This window comes from Amblyraja radiata, chromosome 43 (genome assembly GCF_010909765.2).
Source record: "Amblyraja radiata isolate CabotCenter1 chromosome 43, sAmbRad1.1.pri, whole genome shotgun sequence".
Lineage (NCBI taxonomy): Eukaryota > Metazoa > Chordata > Chondrichthyes > Rajiformes > Rajidae > Amblyraja > Amblyraja radiata.
The window spans coordinates 3,715,928-3,741,434 of NC_045998.1; the positions used below are offsets into that span (position 1 = coordinate 3,715,928).

Sequence of the window (25,507 nt, forward strand, 5' to 3'; positions counted from 1 at the left end):
AAATTCCTTGCATTTGGCCTATAAATTAATGTAAATGAGATTTAAAAATCATGTTTTATAGTGAATTATTTGTGAATATTATTTGGACATTTAGGCTATTTAAAAATGTTAATCATTTATTAAGAAATGGATAGATGTTTAGATCTAGTAATTGAAGTCTGAAATTAGCTACAATTAGGTAACTAACTAATTATATGCTTTAATTTCAGGTCATCCAAGTAAGATTATTTTATATTTGTTTCAGAATGCTTCAATCTATGATAACTGAAAATTTCATTCAGTTCTCTTAATTTTTAAGAAAGTTATGGGCTTTTGACTGTTCACGATCACAGCTTTTTTGTTATGTCCATAGAAAATCAATAGGGAACAAGATGCTCATTTCCCAGTATGAAAATGGCCATAACTTTTTAAATACTTGAGATATGAAAGTGAATTAGGTGTCAAATTAAACTTATTTTTATGCTTTATCTGATGGGATAAATTACAGACTTGATTTTTAAAATCTCAAAATTTTGTAACATTGCTATGTGAGGGGGGTTGTGGGGGTGGTGTGTGGGGGTGGGGTGTGTGTGAGGGGGGAGTAGGTGGTATATATATGTGTGGGGGGGGGGTAACATATGTTTGGGGGCTGAGGGGGTAATTCTGGTCCCCCCGCGCTATAGGGGCCATTCCGGCGGGGAGCGAAACGTCCGTCGACGACCAGCTCCTGCCCCCCCCCCCTCCCCCCCCCCCCCCCCCCGCCCGGCCCCCCCCCCCCCGCCCCCCGCCCCCCCCCCCCCCGCTCCTGCCCCCCCCCCCCCCCCCCCCCCCGCTCCTGCCCCCCCCCCCCCCCCCCGCTCCTCCCCCCCCCCCCCCCCCCCGCTCCTGCCCCCCCCACCCACAAACATGGCGAGAAGTGACGTGTGTCTGGTGAGAATGGCGCCGGTTAAAGGCGGACTGGCCCCCGTCACGTGTCGGGGGAGCGGTTGGCGGTTGGGGGGGCGGTTTGGCGGTTGGGCAGCTGCTCTCTCCACACCGGGCTCGCTCGCTCGCGCGCGCATGCGCGCTGACACTGGGCCAGGGATGGGCGGGACGGGGCTGCAGGTGCTGCAGCATCTCACACCCGTCCCTCACGCTTGGTCCAGACCAAAGATTATAGCTCCTCTATAATCTTCGGTTCAGACAGACAGAGGGACGGAGTTGTGGCTCCTCTCACTGTTTAAAGAGTGAGGTTGAAGGAAGCCAGTGATGGAAGTGCAGACACAGACCTCACGCGGCTCTGAGTTAGTTAGTTGTGGGCTTGATGCTGCACAGAATGCAGCCGCTCTCAAACTGTCGCTGCAGCAGCAACAGCAGCAACGTGAGGCCGATGGATGGGCTTTGCACAAATGTCATGGCCACATCCCAGGAGTTTAAAATCTTTCATCATTTTACCCCGATCTTCATACGTGACCACTGCTTTGTTTTACAAGTGGTCACAACCTATACGTGCTTGCTTCAATCAGCTGACAGGAACTTCAACTTGTAGAAGAGAGAAAGCGGGAGAGACGGAGCGAGAGAGACTTCAGTGAGGACCGTGATGTGCGCGCGCGCGGTGTCGGGACCCTCGAGTTGTCCACACCAGCCGTCGCCGACATCACACAATGATGTACAGAAGAAAGCCTGAGGTTTGTGCCTTTATCAGTACTTTACTGTAGTTTGTTGTGGTAAAGATAGTTGTTTGTAGCCCACAATGTTATTTTCTTATTCATTAATCCCATTCCTCGAAACGTGTTTTATTGCATCACAGGTTGTAAGTTTATGTTGGAGCAGCAGCCGTTAATTCCAAACAAGAACCAACATTCAGAATTATTGTTCACATGTACATTGGAAACTATAGTAATTTTGGAATTTTAAGGACAGCTTTGCCAACAAAGACAATTGGGTGTTTATTGACCTACAGCAAACCCGTAAACTTCAGCTAAAGATATTTCACACTGCTGTAATAGAGATGAAGGAATATCCAGACCAGACTGATTTGTCACTTGGCACATCAAGAATGGTCATGGGCATAAAAACAAAATGCTGGAGTAACCCAGCAGGTCAGGCAGCATCTCTGGAGGAAAGGAATAGGTGGCGTCTCGGGTCAGAACCCCGAGGGTTTCATCGGTATAAACCAGTATCTGCAGTGCCTTCCGACACACATGGCCATGGGGATATTTGTATGCCTGTCAATAATTGGTGTATTTGTGTACTCAGAGAGTCAGCCCTCACAACAGTAATGTGTGTAAGAAGGGACTGCAGATGCTGCTTTATAAACCGAGGATAGACACAAAAAGCTGGAATAACTCAGCGGAACAGGCAGCATCTCTGGAGAGAAGGAAGTCAAATCAAGTTTATTTGACACATACACATACGAGATGTGCAGTGAAATGAAAAGTGGCAAGGGTGATGTTTCGGGTCGAGACCCTTCTTCAGATTGGGAAGCTTTTAGACTTGCCTTTGAATCACTGTCTCAGCAAAGGAATAATCAGAGGTGTCTTGGCAGCTACAATATGTCCCCATTGTGATTCCTCAAAGTTCACTTGTCTGCACTCAGTAGATAATTATCAGTAAATAATTTTAGCACTTGATAATTCATTGATTATTGTGTAGGAAAGAACTGCAGATGCTGGCTTTAAATCGAAGGGAGACACAGAATGCTGGAGTAACTCAGCGGGTCAGGCAGCATCTCTGGAGAGAGGTAATAGGTGACGTTTTGTGTCGAGACCCTTCGTCAGGGGAGGGGGCGTGAGAAAGATAGAATGAAGTTGGAGACAGTAAGACTGGTGGGAGAACTGGGAAGGGGGAGGGGATGGAGAGGAAACGCAAGGGCCATCTGATGTTAGAGAAGTCAATGTTCATGCTGCTGGGGTGTAAACGACCGAAGCCAAATATGAGGTGCTGTTCCTCCAATTTGTGCTGGGCCACACTCTGACACTGGAGGAGACCCAGGACAGAAATGTCAGATTTGGAATGGGAGGGGTAGCTGAATTGCTGAACCACCGGGAGATTAGGTATGTTAAGATGGACTGAGTGGAGGTGTTCAGTGAAACGATCGCTGAGCTTGTGCTCGATCTTGCTGATGTAGAGAAGTTGACACCTGGAACAGCAGATACAGTAGATGAGGTTGGAGGAAGTACAAGTGAACCTCTGCCTCACCTGGAAAGACTGTTTGGGTCCTTGGATGGAGTCGAGGGGGAGGTAAAGGGACAGGTGTTGAATCTCCTGTGGTTGCAGGGAAAAGTACCTGTGGAGCGGGTGGTTTGGGTGGGAAGGGACGAGTTGACCAGGGAGTTTCAGAGGGAGCGATCTCTGTGGAAAGCAGAAAGGGGGGGAGATGGGAAGATGTAGCCAGTAGTGGGATCCCGTTCATGGTTTGTTGTTGTCTCTGTATTTAAAGCCAATATAAACTCGATGTACTTTGAGTTTGGGAGATTCTACCGAGAGGGTCTTCATTAGAATGTGTTTCTCTTTTACATCAACCAGCTTCAGCCGCTGAGTGATTCCGTTCAAAGGGCACAACAGTAGCTGATTCGTTAAATTTCTTCAGCAGTATTTGAAACTCTATGCCACGTGGTTGAGATTTAATGTTGCAAAAGGAATTGATTCATTTGAGGGAGAGCAGGAACATTGGAGAGGTGAAAGATACCCAGAGGGATGGATTTGAACTTTAAATAATGAAAGTAGTTTTGCTAAACAGCTGTGTGTTGTGGGGATTCTCTGAAACAGATGTCTACCGTTCAACCATTTGACCATTCAGCATTAAATTAGTATATCTTCAGTAAGCCTGTGATTCTACTCCAATTTACATACAAAAGTTAACTATGTTTATAAAACTAGCTGTTCTTCTTGAGCCAAAACATCAAGCACTGAGCTAGTCTCGAATGAAAAGTTTATCTTATCTGGACCACTCGTGACCCATGATGTATTGGGTGCTTCTAATTGAGCCCTAGCATTTTCCCAAACATCGAACTGTTTCTAAGCCAGCTGCTTGTGGGCACGTGGTGCTGTTTGCAGAGAACTCCATCTTTGCTGCAAAGCCTCTTTGGTTAACCCTTACATTACATTCCACCCCTGGGAGTTGTCCGTTTACAGAACCCATCTACCGACTCGTCACAGAGTGCACAAGTTAAAAGCAGGAATAGTAGAAGGGTCTGTTCCTTTCCCTGACAGTTCCCGTCAGTCGCCCCACAATATCAATCCATGGTCAGAAGATTGCTGTCCTTCCTGTGTTGGCCTCTCTCCAGGAACATGCTGGTGTGAGGCATTTCCATCCTTGGAAAAATGTTCCGACTGTCTACCTTATCTATGCGTCTCATCATTTTAATGTACTTCTATCAAGTAATTCCTCAACCTCTGACGTTTCAGACAATCCAAATCTATCCAACCTCTCCCTGTACCTGAAACCTTCTAATCCAGACAGCATTCTGGTAAACCTGCTCTGTACCCTCTCCAAAGCCTACACAGCTTTCCTGTTATGGGGCGACCAGAACTGCACACATTACTCTAAATGTGGCCTCACCAAAAACCTATAGATCCGCATCATGATTTCCAGACTCTTATATTCAATGCCCCTTGTAATGAAGGTAAACAGACCATATGTCTTCATTTAGAACCTATTTTATTTGTGCTGCCACCTTCAGTGAGTTCTGACGCCTCCCAGGAGGCCACAGGGAAGCCTCTTGGGTCGGTGGAGCATCATGGGTCGTCGAGGGTGCTGGTGGCCGAGGACAGGCCTCGGAGCCAGAGGACACTCTGCCGGAAGAAAGGAGGACCCGGTGTGAAGGAACCGCTGTGGGGGTGGGGGGGGAATTTCACTGCGATTTGTCTCATTCATTCATTTATTATGAAGTTGGACTCCAAGTTCCCTCTGCACATCCATGCAGTTAAGGGTCATACCATTAACTGTATACCTTCCCCTTACATTCAACATCCCAAAGCACAATGCAGAGAGAAAACAAAAAAAGATCTTGGAAAAAACGCACGCAGGCCACTGGGGAGAATGTACAAACTCGTATAGTCAGGATCGAACTTGGGTCTCTGGCGCTATGCCACCGTGCCACCCATAAAATGCCACCCATGTAGCTCAACTAAATAGCCCCTGTTCCCATACCTAGTCTAACAAAGGATAGTTGAGTGTGGGTTGGGGAAGAAATGCGGGATTATTGAGTGTGCGCACACTGTGAGTGTGCTGACGGGACCTCACCTTGGACCAGAAGTGTGGCAGCTTTTCCATCTTATCCCCCAACTCTCTCTCCCAATACTGAGGTGGCCCCATTTAGTTTAGTTTGGAGATGTGCCATTGAAACAGGCCCTTTGCCCCACTATGTCCTTATCAATCATCTATTCACACTAGTCCTATGTTATCCCACTTCCTCAACTACTCCCTACACACTATTTACTGAGGCCATTTAACCTACAAACCTGCATACCTTTGGGATGTGGTAGGAAACTGGAGCACCGAGAAGAAACCCACTTGATTACAGCGAGAACATGCAAACTCCACCCAAAGTCACCATTATACCTGGCTCCACCAGCTACACCATTGTGCCGCCCATGCTTCTTACATCCGCTGAGCGACCAACCCTTCCCATTATCTGGGCTACACGTCTTCCCACCCTGCCCCCTGTAAAGACTCCATCCCCTACTCCCAATTCCTCCGCCTACGCCGCATCTGTTCCCAGGATGAGACATTCCATACCAGGGCATCGGAAATGTCCTCGTTCTTCAGGGAACGGGGATTCCCCTCCGCCACCATAGACGAGGCTCACACCAGGGTCTCATCCATACCCCGTAACACTGCTCTCTCTCCCCATCCCCGCACTCGCAACAAGGGCAGAGTCCCTCTGGTCCTCACCTTTCACCCCACCAGCCGGCAAATACAACACATAATCCTCCGCCATTTCCGCCACCTCCAACGTGACCCCACCACTCTCCACATCTTCCCATCTCCCCCCATGTCTGCCTTCCGCAAAGACCGCTCCCTCCGCAACTCCCTCGTCAATTCTGCCCTTCCTTCCCGCACCACCCCCTCCCCGGGCACTTTCCGTTGCAACCGCAAGAAATGCAACACCTGTCCCTTCACCTCCCCCCTCGACTCCATTCAAGGACCCAAACAGTCGTTCCAGGTGCGACAAAGGTTCACCTGTATCTCCTCCAACCTCATCTACTGCATCCGCTGCTCTAGATGTCAGCTGATTTACATCGGGGAGACTAAGCGTAGGTTGGGCGATCGTTTCGCCGAACACCTCCGCTCAGTCCGCAATAACCTACCTGAACTCCCGGTGGCTCAGCACTTCAACTCCCCCTCCCATTCCCAATCCGACCTCTCTGTCCTGGGTCTCCTCCATTGCCAGAGTGAGCAACAGCGGAAATTGGAGGAACAGCACCTCATATTCCGTCTGGGGACCTTGCGTCCGGATGGTATTAACATTGAATTCTCCCAATTTTGCTAGCCCTTGCTGTCTCCTCCCCTTCCTTAACCCTCTAGCTGTCTCCTCCCACCCTCCCATCCCCCCGCCCTCGGGCTCCTCCTCCTCCTCCCCTTTTCCTTCGTTCTCCCCCCCCCCCCCCCCCCATCAGTCTGAAGAAGGGTTTCGGCCCGAAACGTCGCCTATTTCCTTCGCTCCATAGATGCTGCTGCACCCGCTGAGTTTCCCCAGCAATTTTGTGTACCTTCCCATTGTCCGTCCACCCTGGTACCCTGAATGTCTCAGTTCTGACTTTCCAATCTTCTATCTCCACCATTTCACCAAATCCTGCTAACTACGCTATCAATGTAACGATACAAGCAGGTTTTCCAAGATTCGGACCAATGATTGGAGAATATTTCATAGAAACATAGAATATGGGTGCAGGAGTAGGCCATTTGGTACTATGAGCCAACACCGCCATTCAATATGATCATGGCTGATCATCCTAAATCAGTACCCTGTTCCTGCTTTCTCCCCATATCCCTCTATTCCAACATCCCCAGATGGCCACAGACAGTGGAGGCCAAGTTACTGGATGGATATAAGAGAGAGTTAGATAGAGCTTTAGGGGCTAGTGGAGTCAAGGGATATGGGGAAAGGCAGGCACGGGCTATTGATAGGGGACGATCAGCCATGCTCACAAAGAATGGCGGTGCTGGCTCGTTAGGCCGAATGGCCTCTTCCTGCACCTATTTTCTATTGTTCGATCCCGAAGAGCTATATATAACTCTCTCTTCAAAACATCCAGAGAATTGGCCTCCACTGCCTGTGGCAGAGAATTCCACAGATTTGAAACTCTCTGGGTGAAAATGTTTTTCATCATCTCAGTCCTAAATGACCCACCCTTATTCTTAAACTGTTACAAAAAAGGTTCAAGGTAACAAAGAGCTGTTCATTCTAGGAAAATACAGGAAAAAGAATCAAAGGCACAAACCTCACCCTTCTGCTCCTCGCGCCTTCAGTGATGTGAGTGGTAGCAACCAGTACCTCTTCCCATCGGAGGCTCTGCTCGGGACGGCAGGTCTGGGAACTCAAGGGTCTGGCACCATTCCGATCCCGGTCCCAGATGAAGTCCGGTCAGCTCACACACAGTGTGCACACAAGCTCAATAATCCTGCACTTCTTCACCAACCTACACTCGACTATCCCTTGTTATATTAGCTATGGGAACAGGGTTTATTTAGTTGAGCTACAGCTCGGATGTCTCTGGCAAGAAACGTTTGTCTTGTCTTCTTGCAGTCTGTCCTCGAGCTGTATGATCTGAGATCCCATGATTTACTGGTTCTTCCGAGTTTAGTTTAGAGATACAGGGCGGAAACAGGTCCTTTGGCCCACCGAGTCTGTGACAAGCTTTCAAGGTTAATTCCCGGGATGGCGGGACTGTCATATGCTGAGAGAATGGAGCAGCTGGACCTGCACACTCTGGAGTTTAGAAGGATGAGAGGGCATCTCATTGAAACATATAAGGCTGTTAAGGGCTTGGACACGCTAGAGGCATAAAACATGTTCCCGATGTTGGGGGAATCCAGAACCAGGGGCCATAGTTTAAGAATAAGTAGTAAGCCATTTAAAGCAGAGACAAGGAAACACATTTTCTCACAGAGAGTGGTGAGTCTGTGGAATTCTCTACCTCACAGGGCGGTGAGGCAGGCTCTCTGGATGCTTTCAAGAGAGAGCTAGATAGGGCTCTTAAAAATAGCGGGGTCAGGGTATATGGGGAGAAGGCAGGAACGGGGTACTGATTGGGGATGATCAGCCATGATCACATTGAATGGCGGTGCTGGCTCGAAGGGCGAATGGCCTACTACTGCACCAATTGTCTCTAACACTATCCCACACATGGGGGACAATTTACAATTTTACTGAAACCATCTTTAGAGTGTGGGGGGAACCCAGAGAAAATCCATGCAGGTCACGGGGAGAACGTACAAACTCCGTGCAGACCTGTGGTCAGGATCGAACCTGTGTCTCCGGCGCTGTAAGGCAGCAACTCTACCACAGTGCCACCATGCTGTCCTGAATGTGAACACAATTATTTTCCAAAGTCCACTCTCTTTTCCAAGCGAGCCTGCTTATAGCATCAATGCTTATAGCAGACAACTATGTTCTTAGCTGAGAAGCATATTTTACCTGTTGCATTACTTTGGTACAACATGGAGCCCAGATGATTGGCCTTTACCCTTGTACTCCGTGCTGAGGAGAGGGGCCAAACGGACGCTGGGCAGACAGAGGAGATCGTCTTCTTGGGCAACAGGACTATAATTGCCCTGTGCCATGAGAGCCCCTGCTACATGCCCTGTGCATCTCTGCCCTGCGACTACAACTGCCCTGTGCCATGAGAGGGCCATGTCCCCGGTCGCCAGGCTCTCCCTCAGCACCTTCATGTAATCGCCCCTCAAGACATCCCACAGGTCCCAAGGAGCTCCACCATCAGCCCATCCAGTCCTGGGGACGTGCCTCTCCTGAGCTGGTGGAGGGCATTAGGCAGCTCCTCCAACATTAGGAGAGCATTTTGGTGTTCAGCTGACCGGCGGTACGCCCTCACGTAGGACCAACTGTGTACCCTCGCTGGACGCATCTGAACATGATCACATGACAGGACCATCCAAAAGTCCCTTAAATGCCACTAATGTATCTGCCTCGTCTCCAGAGAGAAGAAGGGTGAAGCGCGGTCCCAATCGTACAGCGTGTAGACTCGGCAACCTCACTCGGTGACTCAGAACCACTCAAGCTGCAAGTCTCTCAGCGCTTCCTTCTGCTCTTTTTCTCTTTACAAGATGAGGTTTATTCCAACTATAACATTCGTGTTTATTTCAAAAAAATAACTTTATTCAGAAGAAAAATCCATGAACAACTACCACATCAACCTGTCCATGGATCTGCTCCGAGGATCATAGAAACATAGAAATTAGGTGCAGGAGGAAGCCATTCGGCCCTTCGAGCCAGCACCGCCATTCATTGTGATCATGGCAGATCGTCCCAAATCAATAACCCGTGCCTGCCTTCTCCCCATATCCCTTGACTCCACTAGCCCCTAGAGCTCTATCTAACTCGCTCTTAAATCCATCCGGTGATTTGGCCTCCACTGCCCTCTGTGGCAGGGAATTCAACAAATTCACAACTCTGGGTGAAAAAGGTTTTTCTCACCTCAGTTTTAAATGGCATCCCCTTTAATCTAAGACTGTGGCCCCTGTTTCTGGACTCGCCCAGCATTGGGAACATTTTTCCTGCATCTTGTTTATCCAGTTCTTTTATAATTTTATATGTTTCTATAAGATCCCCCTCATCTTTCTAAACGCCAATGAATACAAGATCTTAATCCTTTGGGAAAAGTCTGCTTTGCGATACGGAGACTGACGGTGGGGGTGGGCAATGCTAAAAGGGAACAGGTCCTGATTCTGATACCCATGCCGGTTGTGTGCTTAAAGCAGAATTCAGAACTTGCTTATTCACAGAAATAGAAGGTTGTGGTGGGAGGGAGATATTCTGGCTGGAGGCCTGTGATCAGTGGAGTTCCGCAGGGATCTGTGCTGGGACCTCTGCTGTTTGATTCATATAAATGACTTGGACATAAATTTAGATGGGACGGTGAGTAAGTTTGTGGACGACACCAACATTGGAGGAGTTGCAGACAGTGAGGAAGGCTGTCAGAAGATGCTGTCAGAAGATGCAGTGGCATATAGATCAGCTGCAGAAATGGCAGAGAAAAGGCAGATGGAGTTAAACCCCAGCAAGTGTGAGGTATCGCACTTTGGGATGTTGAACGTAAGGGGAAAGAATACAGTTCATGGCAAGACCCTTCATAGCAGAGATGTGCTGAGGGATCTTGGAGTCCAAGTTCATAACTGACTGAAGGTGGCAGCACAAATAGATAGGGTGGTAAAGAAAGTAGATGGTCTGCTTGCCTTCATTACAAGGGGCATTGAATATAAGCGTCTGGATGGAAGTCATGATGCAGATATATAGGTTTTTGGTGAGGCCACATTTGGAGTATTGCGTGCTGTTCTGGTCGCCCCATTACAGGAAAGCTATGTAGGCTTTTGAGAGGGTGCAGAGGAGATTTACCAGAATGCTGTCTGGATTAAAGGGCTACAGGGAGAGGTTGGATAGACTTAGAACATCAGAGGTTGAGGGGAGAGTTGAGAGAAGTATATAAAATGATGAGACGCATAGATAGGGTATTGTGGGGTGACTGACAAGAATTGTCAAGGAGAGGCACTGACCCTTCTACTATTCCTACTTTAACTTGTGCACTCAGTGACGAGTAGGTAGATGGGTTCTGTAGACAGACAACTCCCAGGGGTGGAATGTAATGAGGCTTTGCAGCAAAGATGGAGTTGTCTGCTAACAGCACCACGTGCCCACAAGCTGCTGGCTTAGAAACAGTTCGATGTTTGGGAAAATGCTTGGGTTTAATTAGAAGCACCCAGTAAATCATGGGTCACGAGTGGTCCAGATAAGATAAACTTTTCATTCGAGACTAGCTCAGTGCTTGATTTAACCTTGTGTTTTATAAACATAGTTAACTTTTATTTGTAGATTAGGGAGAGAGAGGGGAAGAGTAAGTAACTCAGCAGGTCAGGCAGCATCTCTGGAGGAAAGGAATAGGTGACGTATCCGGTCAGAATCCTGAAGATATCATCGGTATAATCCAGCATCTGCAGTTCCTTCCCACACACATAGCCATGGGAATATTTGTCTGCCTGTCAACATTTGGGCAATTTGTGAACTCAGTGAATCAGCCCTCACAACAGTAAGGTTGGGTGTCTGGGCTCTCTGTCCCAGAAACGTTGAGACCTGCCTTTGAATCACTGTCCCAGCAAAGGAGTTTGAATAATCAGAGGTGTTTTAGCAGCTGTAATTGTCCCCATTGTGATTCTGCAAAGTTGACTTTGAATAATGAAAGTAGGCTTTTGCCGGACTGCTGCGTGTGGTGTGGGTTCTCTGTAACAGATGTTTACCAATTCCACCATTTGACCATTCAGGTTCACACAGGTTGTGAGCACTTCAAAAACAGAGTAGTCAAGTGTGGTGATTGGGGTAAAATGATCAAAGATTTTAAACTCTTGGGATGTGGCCACTTACATTTGTCCAAAGCCCTTCGGCCTCACGTTGCTGCTGCAGGGACTATTTGAGAGCGGCTGCATTCTGTGCAGCATCAAACCCACACTCTGAGCATGGGGTCTATGTCTGCGCTTCCATCTCTGGCTTGAACCTCACTCCTTAAACAGTGAGAGGAGCCACAACTCCGTCCCTCTGAACCAAGCGTGAGGGACGGGTTTTGCTGCCCAAACACTTGTCCAGAGGCACTGGTGCAGCATTGCAGCTGAGGCAGCAGCAGCCTCGCAGACAGTGTGTGTGAGATGCAGCCCTGCTCCCCCGCCCATCCCTTCCATTCGCTCTTCTCTCCCTGAACCAGCAGCCTCACACTGTGTGTGGTGGTGGGGGGGAAGGGGGGGGGGGGGGGGGGGGGGGGCGGAGGGTGGTGCAGAGAGTGCTGGCCTTCGCCATTCCCTAATGGGCTCGACTGCCCATTGGGGAAATTCCTTCTCGTGGTATTCAGTACCAGCTTGATTTTTTTAGTGTACTTGCATATTGAAATCCCTCATTACCACTGTAACCTCTGTTGACGGCAGACCGTTCTTTGTCGGAAAGGTGGATGTCAGGGAGGCTGGAGAAGACACGATAAGGGTGTGGGTTTGGGTCAGAGGAGGGCAGGGGAGTGTACAGAGGTAGAGGAGAGGTGCTGTAAGGGGATGGTGAGGGTTTAGTGAAGAGAGGGGGGGGGGAGCGTGAGGTCTAGTGTATGGGTGGGAGGTGGTTGGAGTAACATGGTGAAAAGAAGGGGATGGGGCAGACCCAGTGGAATCATTACTGAGGTGCCCTGTAGGAAGTGGGTGGGGGGGGGGGGGGAGCAGTAGGACCCAGGAGAAGTCAGACCATTTGGTGTGTTTGAGTCTGCATGCATATATGCTGTGGGCCTGGTGCTGAGCCTGGAATTCAGGTGAGGCGACAGCTCTGGTCCGTTGATGGACAGTGGAGAGGCTGAGGGTTGGCGGAGTCGCTGGTGGAGGCCCGTGGGAGGCTGGAGATGGGATGGGATCAGGAGAGTGTTGGAGCCCACAGGTAACAGGTCTATCATGGATGTTGAAGTGAGTCGTGAGTAGCTGTGAGTGAAATGATGGGGGCTGTGGATATGGGGCTGGGGTCTGAATGTAAGCTGGAGATTGGGGAGGGGGGGAGGTCTGTCCTCGGATGTCAGGGTTTGTCTCGGTAAGGCAATGTTTGAGCTGTGTGTGTGGGGGGAGGGAGAGTTGATTAAATCAGCACCTGGTCAGAAGAAGGGTCTCCACCCGAAACGTCACCTATTCCTTTTCTCCAAAGATGCTACTTGACCAGCTGAGTTACTCCAGCTTTTTATGTTTATCTTCTGTTTAAACCAGCATCTCCAGTTCCTTCCGACACACCTGGTTGTAACTGTAGGCTTGTGGCCCAAGGAGGAGGTTTTCACTGGAGATTGGAGATTGTCCTGCCAAGTTCTGCATTGTAATTTTCTCTGGTTAATGTAATCCTAGCAGCCTCCTGTTACAGAGAAAGTAGAGGTAAATATTTGTGCCTCTTATATAAATCATATTACAATGAACGAAAGGGGGTGTCCCACTTTCACGACTAATTCACAACCTTTTTTACTCGTGGATATTTTTCAACAGGTTAGAAATACGCCCCGACCTACTTGATACCTACGACTAGCATCACAACCTACCTACAACCTCCTACGACCTCGTGACGACCATGCTGCGAGTATGAGTCAAGGGCAAACTCGGCAGAGATCGTGAATTAGGTCGTGAAAGTGGGACATGCCCTTAATCATGCCCTTCCATTCACAGTGCCTCAGTCTGCTTCCATATAACCATATAACAATTACAGCACGGAAACAGGCCATCTCGACCCTTCTAGTCCGTGCCGAACACGTATTCTCCCCTAGTCCCATACACCTGCGTTCAGACCATAACCCTCCATTCCTTTCCCGTCCATATAACTATCCAATTTATTTTTAAATGATAAAAACGAACCTGCCTCCACCACCTTCACTGGAAGCTCATTCCACACAGCCACCACTCTCTGAGTAAAGAAGTTCCCCCTCATGTTACCCCTAAACTTCTGTCCCTTAATTCTCAAGTCATGTCCCCTTGTTTGAATCTTCCCTACTCTCAGTGGGAAAAGCTTATCCACGTCAACTCTGTCTATCCCTCTCATCATTTTAAAGACCTCTATCAAGTCCCCCCTTAACCTTCTGCGCTCCAAAGAATAAAGCCCTAACTTGTTCAACCTTTCTCTGTAACTTAGTTGCTGAAACCCAGGCAACATTCTAGTAAATCTCCTCTGTACTCTCTCTATTTTGTTGACATCCTTCCTATAATTAGGCGACCAAAATTATACACCATACTCCAGAATTGGCCTCACCAATGCCTTGTACAATTTTAACATTATATCCCAACTTCTATACTCAATGCTCTGATTTATAAAGGCCAGCACACCAAAAGCTTTCTTTACCACCCTATCTACATGAGATTCCACTTTCAGGGAACTGTGCACAGTTATTCCCAGATCCCTCTGTTCACCTGCATTCTTCAATTCCCTACCATTTACCATGTACGTCCTATTTTGATTTGTCCTGCCAAGATGTAGCACCTCACACTTAACAGCATTAAACTCCATCTGCCATCTTTCAGCCCACTCTTCCAACTGGCATAAATCTCTCTGTAGACTTTGAAAATCTACTTCATTATCCACAACCCCACCTATCTTAGTATTATCTGCATACTTACTAATCCAGTTTACCACACCATCATCCAGATCATTGATGTACATGACAAACAACAGTGGACCCAACACAGATCCCTGTGGCACCCCACTAGTCACTGGCCTCCAACCTGACAAACAACCATCCATCATTACTCTCTGGCATCTCCCATTCGGCCACTGTTGAATCCATCTTGCTACTCCACCATTAATACCCAACCATTGAACCTTCTTAACCAACCTTCCATGAGGAACCTTGTCAAAGGCCTTACTGAAGTCCATATATACAACATCCACTGCTTTACCCTCATCAATTTCCCGAGTAACCTCTTCAAAAAATTCAAGAAGATTAGTCAAACATGACCTTCCAGCACAAATCCATGTTGACTGTTCCTAATCAGACCCCGTTTATCCAGATGCTTATATATATTATCTCTAAGTATCCTTTCCATTAATTTGCCCACCACTGACGTCAAACTAACAGGTCTATAATTGCTAGGTTTACTCTTAGACCCCTTTTTAAACAATGGAACAACATGCGCAGTACGCCAATCCTCCGGCACTATTCCCGTTTCTAATGACATTTGAAATATTTCTGTCATAGCCCCTGCTATTTCTACACTAACTTCCCTCAATGTCCTAGGGAATATCCTGTCCGAACCTGGAGACTTATCCACTTTTATATTTCTCAAAAGTGTCAGTACTTCCTCTTCTTTGAATCTCATAGTTTCCATAGCTACTCTACTTGTTTCCCTTACCTCACATAATTCAATATCCTTCTCCTTGGTGAATACCGAAGAAAATAAATTGTTCAATATCTCCCCCATCTCTTTTGGCTCTGCAGATAGCTGTCCACTCTGACTCTCTAATGGACCAATTTTATCCCTCGTTATCCTTTTGCTATTAATATAGCTGTAGAAACCCTTTGGGTTTACTTTCACCGTACTTGCCAAAGCAACCTCATATCTTCTTTTAGCTTTTCTAATTTATTTCTTAAGATTCTTTTTACATTCTTTATACTCCTCAAGCACCTCATTTACTCCATGCTGCCTATAATTATTGTAGATCTCCCTCTTTTTCCGAACCAAGTGTCCAATTTCCCTTGAAAACCAGGTGTCAATCCAGGCTCTAAGTTCATCCACCTTTCTTACAATGCTCCTAGCATTAAAATATACACATTTAAAAAACCCACCATATCTTATTCTCTGTTTATTGCCTTTTTCTTCTCTCTCCCCTACATTTTGGGTCAGAGTGCTACCATTCTCTGCCTCCTGCCTTACACACTGACTGCTAGCTTTCACAATTCGAGTCCCTCCCCCCAACCATACTAGTTTAAAGTCTCCCCAGTAGCCTTTGCAAATCTCCCCGCCAGGATATTGGTCCCCCTCGAGTTCAAGTGCAACCCGTCCTTTCTGTACAGGTCGCACCTTCCCCAAAAGAGATCCCAATGATCCAGAAACTTGAATCCATACCCACTGCACCAGTCCCTCATCCACGCATTTATTCTCCACCTCGCTCCATTCCTACTCTCACTGTCGCGTGGCACAGGCAGTAATCCTGAGATTGTTACCTTTGCAGTCCTTTTCCTTAACTCTCTACCTAACTCCCTAAATTCTTCTTTCAGGACCTCTTCTCTTTTTTTACCTATGTCGTTGGTACCTATATGTACCACAACCTCAGGCTCCTCTCCCTCCCATTTCAGGATTTCTTGGACACGTTCAGACACATCCCTGACCCTGGCACCAGGGAGGCAAACTACCATCCGGGTCTCCTGTCTACGTCCACAGAATCGCCTATCCGACCCCCTGACTATAGAGTCCCCTATTACAATTGCCCTCCTCTTCTTTTCCGTACCCTTCTGAGCAACAGGACCGGTCTTTGTGCCAGAGGCCCGGCCGCTGTCGCTGCCCCCAGGTAGGCTGTCTGCCCCACCCTTACTCAAACATGAGTACTTATTTTCAAGGTGTAGAGCCACCGGGGTACTCACCAGTCCCTGCCTCTGCCCATTGCCCTTCCTAACTGTGACCCAGTTTTCTGTCTCCCGTGGTCTTGGAGTGACCACCTCCCTGTAACTCTTTTCTATGACCTCCTCGCTCTCCCTGAGCAGACAGAGGTCATCGAATTGCGGCTCCAGGTTCCTAACACGGTCCCTTAGGAGCCCCATCTCGACGCACCTGGCGCAGATGTGGACGTCTGGAGAGCACTCAGACTCCACGACCTCCCACATCTGACATCCAGAACAGTAAACTGCCCTGGCCCTCATTCTCCCCCTTATCCGAATACAATAAAGCCTTACCCGGGATACAAGCCAATCAGCTGCTTCCTCTGATCCTCTTCCACCAATCAGAGGCTTCCACCAGAATCCTTCTCTGGAAGTAAGATGGAACGTTGCAGATTTGGGTATATACTCACAGCTGCAGGCAACTCCTCCTCTCACCAACGGCTCCCCGGGCCTCTGTAAACGCAAGCCCCGCGCTGTTTTTATACTCACAGCTCCAGGCAACTCCTCCTCTCACCAACGGCTCCCTGGGCCTCAGTCTGCTTCCTTTCGCCTCTCTTCCTCTGAAGGGGTGACCTGTCCGTATTAGATTCCAAGCCCAAGATCACGAGAGACTGGATCCGGTGCTGCTGGATGTATTTGCTGCCAGATCTGAACTGATCGTCCCCTGGAATATTACTCTGGCGTCCTGTCTGTGAATTCTTCTGCTGTGGCCTGTATCTCCTGAGCATGAAGTGTGGCACTGTTTACGTTGACGTTTAAGTGCATAGACTGCAGTTTCTAGTTTCTACGTGACTTTATATATCTCTGAAAATGTGTTTTGGACAGTGGCCTGTGGTGTCCAGAAAGTCAATGTTTTGTTTGTTCGTGGTGGTTGTTTTAACCTTGATGGTGTGTTTGAAAGATGTGAATGAATTCCTCTGACTCTGTTTCTGAAAGTGTCCACATTCCCAAATGTCATCCAGTTTTCTGTGAAAAGACATTGATTCGCTGGGCCACTTCTAGACCAAAGCCTAGTCTTGTCTGTCAAGGTCAGTGTTTTTCTCTGAGATACTTTTCACTGTTGTATGTCCCTGTCTGTTCTGTTTCTGGACGGGCTTCGATGTCCATAGTAAGGGAGTGTGCCGTGGTCTGGTGCTGCTGTGCCAGTGGATTAAGAAAGTAGTCGATGTATTCTGCTACCCGATAGGATTCACTGCCACAGTCACACACAATGAGCCTTTCCCCAGGTTCTGTTCACCTGTCCAGGTGTTTGTGTATTTTGGGGAGATTGTAGAATTGTCTCGCTCATGGTTCTATCCCCCCCCCCCCCCCCCCCCGTGTATTGTAATTGTTTCTGATGATGTGGAGTTTGTACGTTCTCCCTGTGACCTGAGTGGGTTTACTACGGGAAGTTCCGGTCTCCTCCCACACTCCAAAGAAGTACAGGTTTGTAGACTAATTGGCTTGGTATAAATGTAAATTGTCACTTGTGTGTGTAGGATAGCGTTAGTGTGCGGGGATACTTAATCGCAAAAATTTCTTGCATATGATTCTATCTCCCCTCGTGTATTCTAATTGTTTCTGATAATGTGGCAAGATTCTTTGCGGCATTCTGAAATGTCTCCAATTTCCTTCAGTGTTTCCTTATAAATGGGCTTTGTCAACTTAGTGCAGTGTTCTGTTTTACATCAGGATCGATGTGCCTCCAATGAATATTGTGTTTGCCCATAATGACTCTGTTCTTCCCCTTAACTGCTGGTTTGATGATAATTTCCCTGTTGTCTTTCACCTCTCCCAGGAATTGGGTTTCACAAGCCAAGTGTACAGCTGAGGACGAGAGCCAGATGCTGCTGATGGAGGGAAAAGACAAGGCCAGGTCAGCAAAGTTTTGTGAAATTCGTCTTTTAACAGGATGGCTCATATTCAGTTTACAAGTTGCTCTGAGAAGCCTCAGAGTCAGTGGCGTAGCGTGGGGCACGCTGCACCTCTTTAGCAGCCTTCCCCTGAATTATTGTAATAAAATGTAAATTTTTTTGCCATTTTATAATTTTTTTTATCTAACAATTTTTTTGCGCCCCTAAAAATGTATCCAACAATTTTAACCAACCAGCGATCTCTGCACCGAGGCCGCTGCCGCTGTCCCAACCGCCGCTGTCGTCCACTGGGCCCGTGGTCGGGTTGAGTGGCCGCTGCTGCCGGAACGTGCCCCAGCTCCGAGTTCTGGTCGCCGCTGTCCCAGCTCCGAGGCCAGGTCGCCGCTGCCGCTGCTCCAGCTCCGATGCCGTGTGGCTGCTGTCGCTGTCCCCGCTCCGAGGCCAGGCTGTCGCTGTCCCCGCTCCGAGGCCAGCTCGCCGCTGCCGCCGCCCCAGCTCCGAGGCCAGGCCACCGCTGCCGCCGTCCCAGCCGGTGCCGCCGCCGTCCCAGCTCCGATGCCAGGCGGCCGCTGCCGCTGTCCCAGCTCCGAGGCCAGGCCGCCGCTGCCACTGCCGCCGTCCCAGCCGCTGCCGCCGCCGTCCCAGCTCCGATGCCAGGCGGCCGCTGCCGCTGTCCCAGCTTCGAGGCCAGGCCGCCGCTGCCACTGCCGCCGTCTCAGCCGCTGCCGCCGCCGTCCCAGCTCCGATGCCGGGCGGCCGCTGCCGCTGTCCCAGCTCCGAGGCCAGGCTGCCGCTGCCGCCGTCCCAGCCGCTGCTGCTGTCCCAGCTCCGAGGCCAGGCTGCCGCTGCCGCAGTCCCAGCCGCTGCCCAGCTCCGAGTTCTGGCTGCCGCTGCCCAGCTCCTAGTTCTGGTCGCTGCTGCCGCTGCCGCCGTCCCAGCCGCCGTCCCAGCCGCTGCCGCCGCAGTCCCAGCTCCGAGGCCAGGCTGCCGCTGTCCAAGCCGCCGCTGCCCAGCTCCGAGTTCTGGTCGCCACTGCCGCTGTCGCCGCTGCCGCTGCCCAGCTCCGAGTACTGGTCGCCGCTGCCGCTGTCCCAGCCGCCGCTACCGCTGCCCCAGCTCCGAGGCCGCCAGCTCCGCCATTAGGCCTCGGCGCAGGCGGAGACGGGGGATACGACAAAAGAAGTCGCATCCCCCGAAGGAAGAGACCAAAAACCGCTAATGAGGAGGCGCAATATTTTAAACTGCCCCGGGTGCTCAAAACCCACCCTACGCCACTGCTCAGAGTAACACATGATTCATTGTAGTTTGATGCGAAGTTTAGCCTGCTTTTAGCTGTAAGCCGGAAACTGTTAGCTGTTAACTCAAAATTTTGATAGAAGTTGGAAAGAGAGTGAAAATAATCCAGTGGCAAAGTACTCTAAAAGCGTCTGAAGAAGGGTCTCGACCCGAAACGTCATCTATTCCTTCGCTCCATAGATGCTTCCCCACCTGCTGAGTTTCTCCAGCATTTTTGTCTACCTTTGGATTTTTCCAGCCTCTGCAGTTCCTTCTTAAACATTAACTAAAAGCAACAATGGTGTGCTTGCCAGTTTTTGTAGCTGAAGGATGAGGTGCAGCCATTCACACCTCTGTTCATTACAATGGTTCAATGGCTGAGGCTGGCTTGCAGGCAGGCTGTGACTGCACAGGGCCTCAGATAGTTCATTCAGATTGTACTCTTTTCTGACTTTTACAGCTGACGCTGTTATCAGATGACACAATGGACTCTGCCAAATTAAGGGTGCAATCCCAATCTCCCAACCTACCTCATTGCAACCAATACAAATAAGTGTTGAATATTAGGGGTGTTTCTGTGTGTGCGATGGAGTAAAAAATAGGTTTTCTTTTATTGATTTTAGCAATGGATATTTTAAAGGGAAAAGAGCATTTTGATCCAAAATGCAACTGAATCTTCCAAGAATAAATAACTGATAAAAAACAAATCTTCAGCAAATTGTTCACAGCCACAATTGCCGGCTCGGCCAATGAAGTCGCCATAATCGGGGAGATGTCGGTCTGAAGAGAAGAGAGTGAGCTGCACGTCAACCACAGCGAGCACCACACCACTAAGGTAGGACTGACTGACTCTCTGACGGGGGCAGGGATGAATTTAGCACCTTCACATGAGTGATCGGCTGGAGGGAGTGCGATGGCCTGGTCAAAGTGGCGGACCCGTCCTTCCCCCCAGACAGAAGCCCTGGCCGCACGTTCTGGGAGTGGGGACGGGAGGGCGGCCGGCGTACTGCGCTGTGTATTGGCAAGGCGTCTGTCTGTCTGTCTGCGGCGGTGGGATGACTGGCTCTGGAGGGTGGGCGGGCTTGCGCTGTCGCCAGTGTGCCTGGATGGGTCGGGGGGGTTGGTGGGCGGGCTTGCGCCGTCGCCAGTGTGCCTGGATGGGTCGGGTGGGTGTGCGGGCTTGCGCCGTCGCCAGTGTGCCTGGATGGGTCGGAGGGGTGGGTGGGCGGCGCCAGAGGTAATGACAAGGCCGCCCACCTTTGTGGATTTGTAACGAGCCAGTTTTAAGGCTGAGGAGGAAGTGGCTGGCTGGCTGGTGGAGGGAAAGGCAAGGCCAGGTGTACAACTTGTTCTACACCCTGTGACCTTGTGTGTCTGAGTTTCAGCTTCAGCCGAGCCGTCCACCACATGCCTGGTGTGTTGCAGGTGGGACACTCTGAGCTGTCCCACCTACACCATATATGCTTGGGTCCCTGTGAGGGCAAACACTGAGGGGGTGGGTGATGGCTCCTTGATCTACAAGCCCTCGGCCTGACCGTCACCTGGTGCTTATTCATCCAGATTCCACACAGGACCTCGTTCTCAACGCAGCTTCCTGCTCCCTCGACGGGACGAGTCGGGAAAGGTTTCCCTCGCTGAGATTCTTCATCACCCGAGCAGTGTTGTCAATCCCTTGTCCTCCTCCCAAGGCACTCTTTGCATAGCCATCGCAACGGAGACGGTGAGCAGAATTTTCTTCTGGAATGAGAGTTACGTTGCCTGTCGGTCTCGATCCGGAAAAAGACTCAAGGACTCAAATCATTAACCATCAGCAATTGGTTGATTTTATATGCGCAAGGGGAGATGTGTCTCAGTCTAAGGCTGTGATCACATTTCCAATGTTAGTCGGCATAGCAGGATATTTATACACTAAGGTGATGACTTTTGATAATGTGAAGTAGATCAATGTGTTAATCATCAGGTCTGCTCGTAAAATACACAAAGACGATGGCCTTCGATAATGTTAATTAGATCAATGTATTAATCACGTTGCTGAGTTTACATCAATCACCCAGGTTGTACAATATTGTTAACTTGCCCATTCGGCTTTGCACCACTCGAGGTTTTACTTCTACATTCCCTCCTCTTTGTCCTTTCAGACAACTGGCTGATCTTTTTCTGCCACAATAGTGAGTGTGTGAAATTCCTCTTTAACAATCTTCTCTGGGTCGGTTGGTTGCGCCAGCATTAGCGCTGGTCCTGTGGTGACAAGGGCAGTAGCTGCCTGAGCTAAGCAACGCTGGATCGGGGCAGCAACACAGTAAAAGGCGGTGATTATGACAACGAGATTATGACGAGACACTGTATTAGGCTGGTACCGATGCCTCCCAGCCACCCGACACAAAACCCCTCTGGGCCCAAGAATTGGTTGGCTCTTGGTGTAACTTTGTGGATTCCTTATGAATATGCTTTGCTAGATTAGTGATATTTTTAGAACTATCAGGGACGTTGTAAGGAAATTGTGTTTACTCGACCGAGGGTCCTAAAGTCAAGCCTTTAAGCCTTATCTGTTATAAGTATCTGCAAGTGCCCCCACTTTAGGAAGATTATACTGTATCAGCCTTGTGGGAGCAAAATGGAAAGGCCACGCGGATTAGGTGTTCGATGTAACGGGCGATGGATTAAGACGCCCAATTATCCAGACACCCCAATCCCCCCCCCGTTCTCCAACACAGCACTCCTCATGTTCAGAGGTCTCTATTTACCACAACCTTTGATCGCAGTTGTCTATGGGGTCATCCCCTAACATACAGGGTGGTATTTCAAACACACTAACCCATACAGGAGCCTCATAGTTAATTGTGATCCAACGGGGCTCCTGCCGACCACGCTAATTGTAGGAGCAAAATAGAAAGGCCACGCCAAGTTGGTGTTCGAAGTAATGGGCGATTTATTTAGACTGATGATTGTGCACCAGGAGGCCAGCCAAAGCTGACCTCTCAAGTGTGACTTTTTATAATTTAAAATGAAAAGATTATCCAGAAACCTGATTAATAGTATCGAGGTTTTGCGCAGAGACTTGATTAACAATAAAAACAAGGTCTTAATTACAGAATAGAACTCAGAAAAACTTAGTTAGGTGACAAACAGAATTAGATGATTACCCACAAGTCTAAATTCATTAACAGTGGATCCGATATTCATTCATTAACAGTGGATCCAAATTTATGTTACAATAATGTGTGCACACATAATCAATGAAATTCCTGTTAGGCTTTGTCTACGGTTTCCTGTCACCACATTAGCACAATCCACATCCCTATTGACATAGTATTAGCCCTCACTATTGTTTACTCTACAACAAACCTATCTTGTGGAAACAGGCCCTTCGGCCCAACTTGCCCACAACAGCTAACATGTCCCAGCTACATTCCCACCTGCCTGCGTTTAGTCCATATCCCTCCAAACCTGTCCTATATTTCAACGATGAACTTCCTTCACCACTCTAGCCTCTGCTGAAGGGGTTTACCTGTCAATAATCACTATTTCGAGCGGTGTGTCTCTCTCCCTACCATATAACCATATAACAATTACTGCACGGAAACAGGCCATCTCGGCCCTACAAGTCCGTGCCGAACAACTTTTTTCCCTTAGTCCCACCTGCCTGCACTCATACCATAACCCTCCATTCCCTTCTCATCCATATGCCTATCCAATTTATTTTTAAATGATACCAACGAACCTGCCGCCACCACTTCCACTAAAAGCTCATTCCACACTGCTACCATTCTCTGAGTAAAGAAGTTCCCCCTCATGTTACCCCTAAACTTCTGTCCCTTAATTCTGAAGTCATGTCCTCTTGTTTGAATCTTCCCTATTCTCAAAGGGAAAAGCTTGATCACATCAACTCTGTCTATCCCTCTCATCATTTTAAAGACCTCTATCAAGTCCCCCCTTAACCTTCTGTGCTCCAGAGAATAAAGACCTAACTTATTCAACCTATCTCTGTAACTTAGTTGTTGAAACCCAGGCAACATTCTAGTAAATCTAAAGGAGGAATTACTTCCAGCTAATGAAGCAGATTAAACACAGTTATACTTACTTATTTTTTATTACACTCAAGGTCCAGATAAAAGACAAGATATTACATAGAATAAAATGCATACAAAAGCACAATAAATTACATACAAAAGCACAGTAAATTACTTAAAAAATCACAATAAATTACATACAAAAGTACAATACATGGTTGAAGATCAAGAATAAAATAAATCAGTGTCCTACAATGAGACAACGATACCAAAGTCTCCAGATGTGGGATTGGTAGCGTGTATTGCTAAACCTTATGTTTGATAAGACCAAGATTTCATTTTCAGAGTCATTCATCCGGCAAATAAATTTTATACATAAGATATCTTAAAACAGTTTGTCAAGTATTGACTCCTGCAGCTACAAACATTTCACTTGCACTACCCCATCTAGGTCTCTTAAGTAATATTCTCGTGGCATCATTATAAGCTACTTGAAGTCTCTAGACGCAGTCAGTTGATAATAATAATAATAATAACTTTATTTATAGAGCACTTTAAAAACAACCACTGTTGCAACAAAGTGCTGTACATGACTAATCATGAACAAAAAATAATTACAAGACAATAAAAACATAAAAAAGATTACACGAGCTTACCAGTTTGAAGTTTGATCTGTATTTTATGAGGAGGAACGTTGAGGGAATACGTGAAGAACCCCGCTTACGACGCATGCGTGTCATCCTTCAAAGCAGCGGTGTGAGGTCACAGAAACATTATAATGACCTAATATAGTAAGATTATCAAAGAGATACCAGTTTAAGATATGACTAATCGAGGGTGGGAGCGGAGGGCACGTATTCCCTCAACGTTCCTCCTCATAAAATACAGATCAAACTTCAAACTGGTAAGTTCTCGTTTAATCTTACTATTTTACTTCGGAGTCACGTGAGTGACTACGTGAAGACTTCAAAGCTCTGTGACAGTGGAACGAGTCCATGCTTCACAACTGCCTTGGTTGTGGGGAGAATGATGTTAACATCATTAAACATAATACGATATTGAAACCCAACTGTAAAATATTAATTCCAATTATTGCCCCTATTTATGCGGTGAATTATATGCAGAACTTAAAATTGTTTCTGCAATTCTTCCAGGTTCAATAACTGGTTTGTTATAAAGTCGTTGGATAGTTTCCTCCGTTGACCATTCTACTGTCTTGAGGGTTTTGTCCATTGGTACGTCCAGCTTCATAGCTGCCAATGTAGCTGCAGCCCTGATGGAGTAAGATTTAATTTCTCCTTAGAGTCCACTCCAGCCTTTGTCAGGACTAGCTTAGCCATTTAGAGATGATCTGGACTGTCACTGTTTTGAGTGGCTATTAGTAGCTGATAAACGTGACATTTCTTCCCTCTGATGATCTAGCATACTTCATGTATGATAGTAAATGAGTTATAATACAGCAACGACCATCTGTCGTATAGGCTCTGTACTTTGTTTTTAGGCCTGCTGACCCCTGTCTGTTCGGTTTGACCCTTTGATTGATGTGACAGGTTTAATTCCCTGATGAAATCATCATGTTGTCCAGCCTTAGTTTCTGTAGTGACTGGACTCTTTGCGCCGTGACCAAGGCCATCAGCATGACTGTTTACATAGTCAGTTTCTGTAATGACAGAGCTGTAGCTGGAGACCAGTTTCTTAACTTGGTCAGTACAAAACTCACATCCCATATATGAATGTACCTAGTTCTTGGGGATTAATTTTAACATGCCCTTAATGAGTTTTGTTACCAGTGTGTGTGTCCCCACAGAATGTCGCTCCGTACCTTCGACAGGTATGTAGACAGAGCACTCCTGGCGCAATTGTGGTACTATGACTAAGCCTCTCATCGTAATGGAGGCTTGCCAGGAATTCCAAAACAGATGGCTGTTTATAGATCTGTGGGTGATAATAGTTATGAACGTACTTCCTATTTCTAGAGAATACCAAGTACTGTTGAATGAGTGGACTGTCTGCGACACGCTGAAAAGATTCCGCCTATGGTCCGTCAGTCCTAGGTGTACAAGAGGTGCTTTCAATTGTACAATAAATAGG

The 25,507-nt window shown here is 47.9% G+C and overlaps 1 long non-coding RNA gene across 1 annotated transcript; it reads left to right on the forward strand.

Moving 5' to 3' along the window:
- Window positions 1-1,553: 1,553 nt before the first annotated feature.
- Window positions 1,554-20,268, forward strand: LOC116968025. Its single transcript, XR_004410380.1, has 3 exons — window positions 1,554-1,646; window positions 18,056-18,133; window positions 20,030-20,268. It is a non-coding gene; the product is annotated as an uncharacterized LOC116968025 (long non-coding RNA).
- Window positions 20,269-25,507: the final 5,239 nt, after the last annotated feature.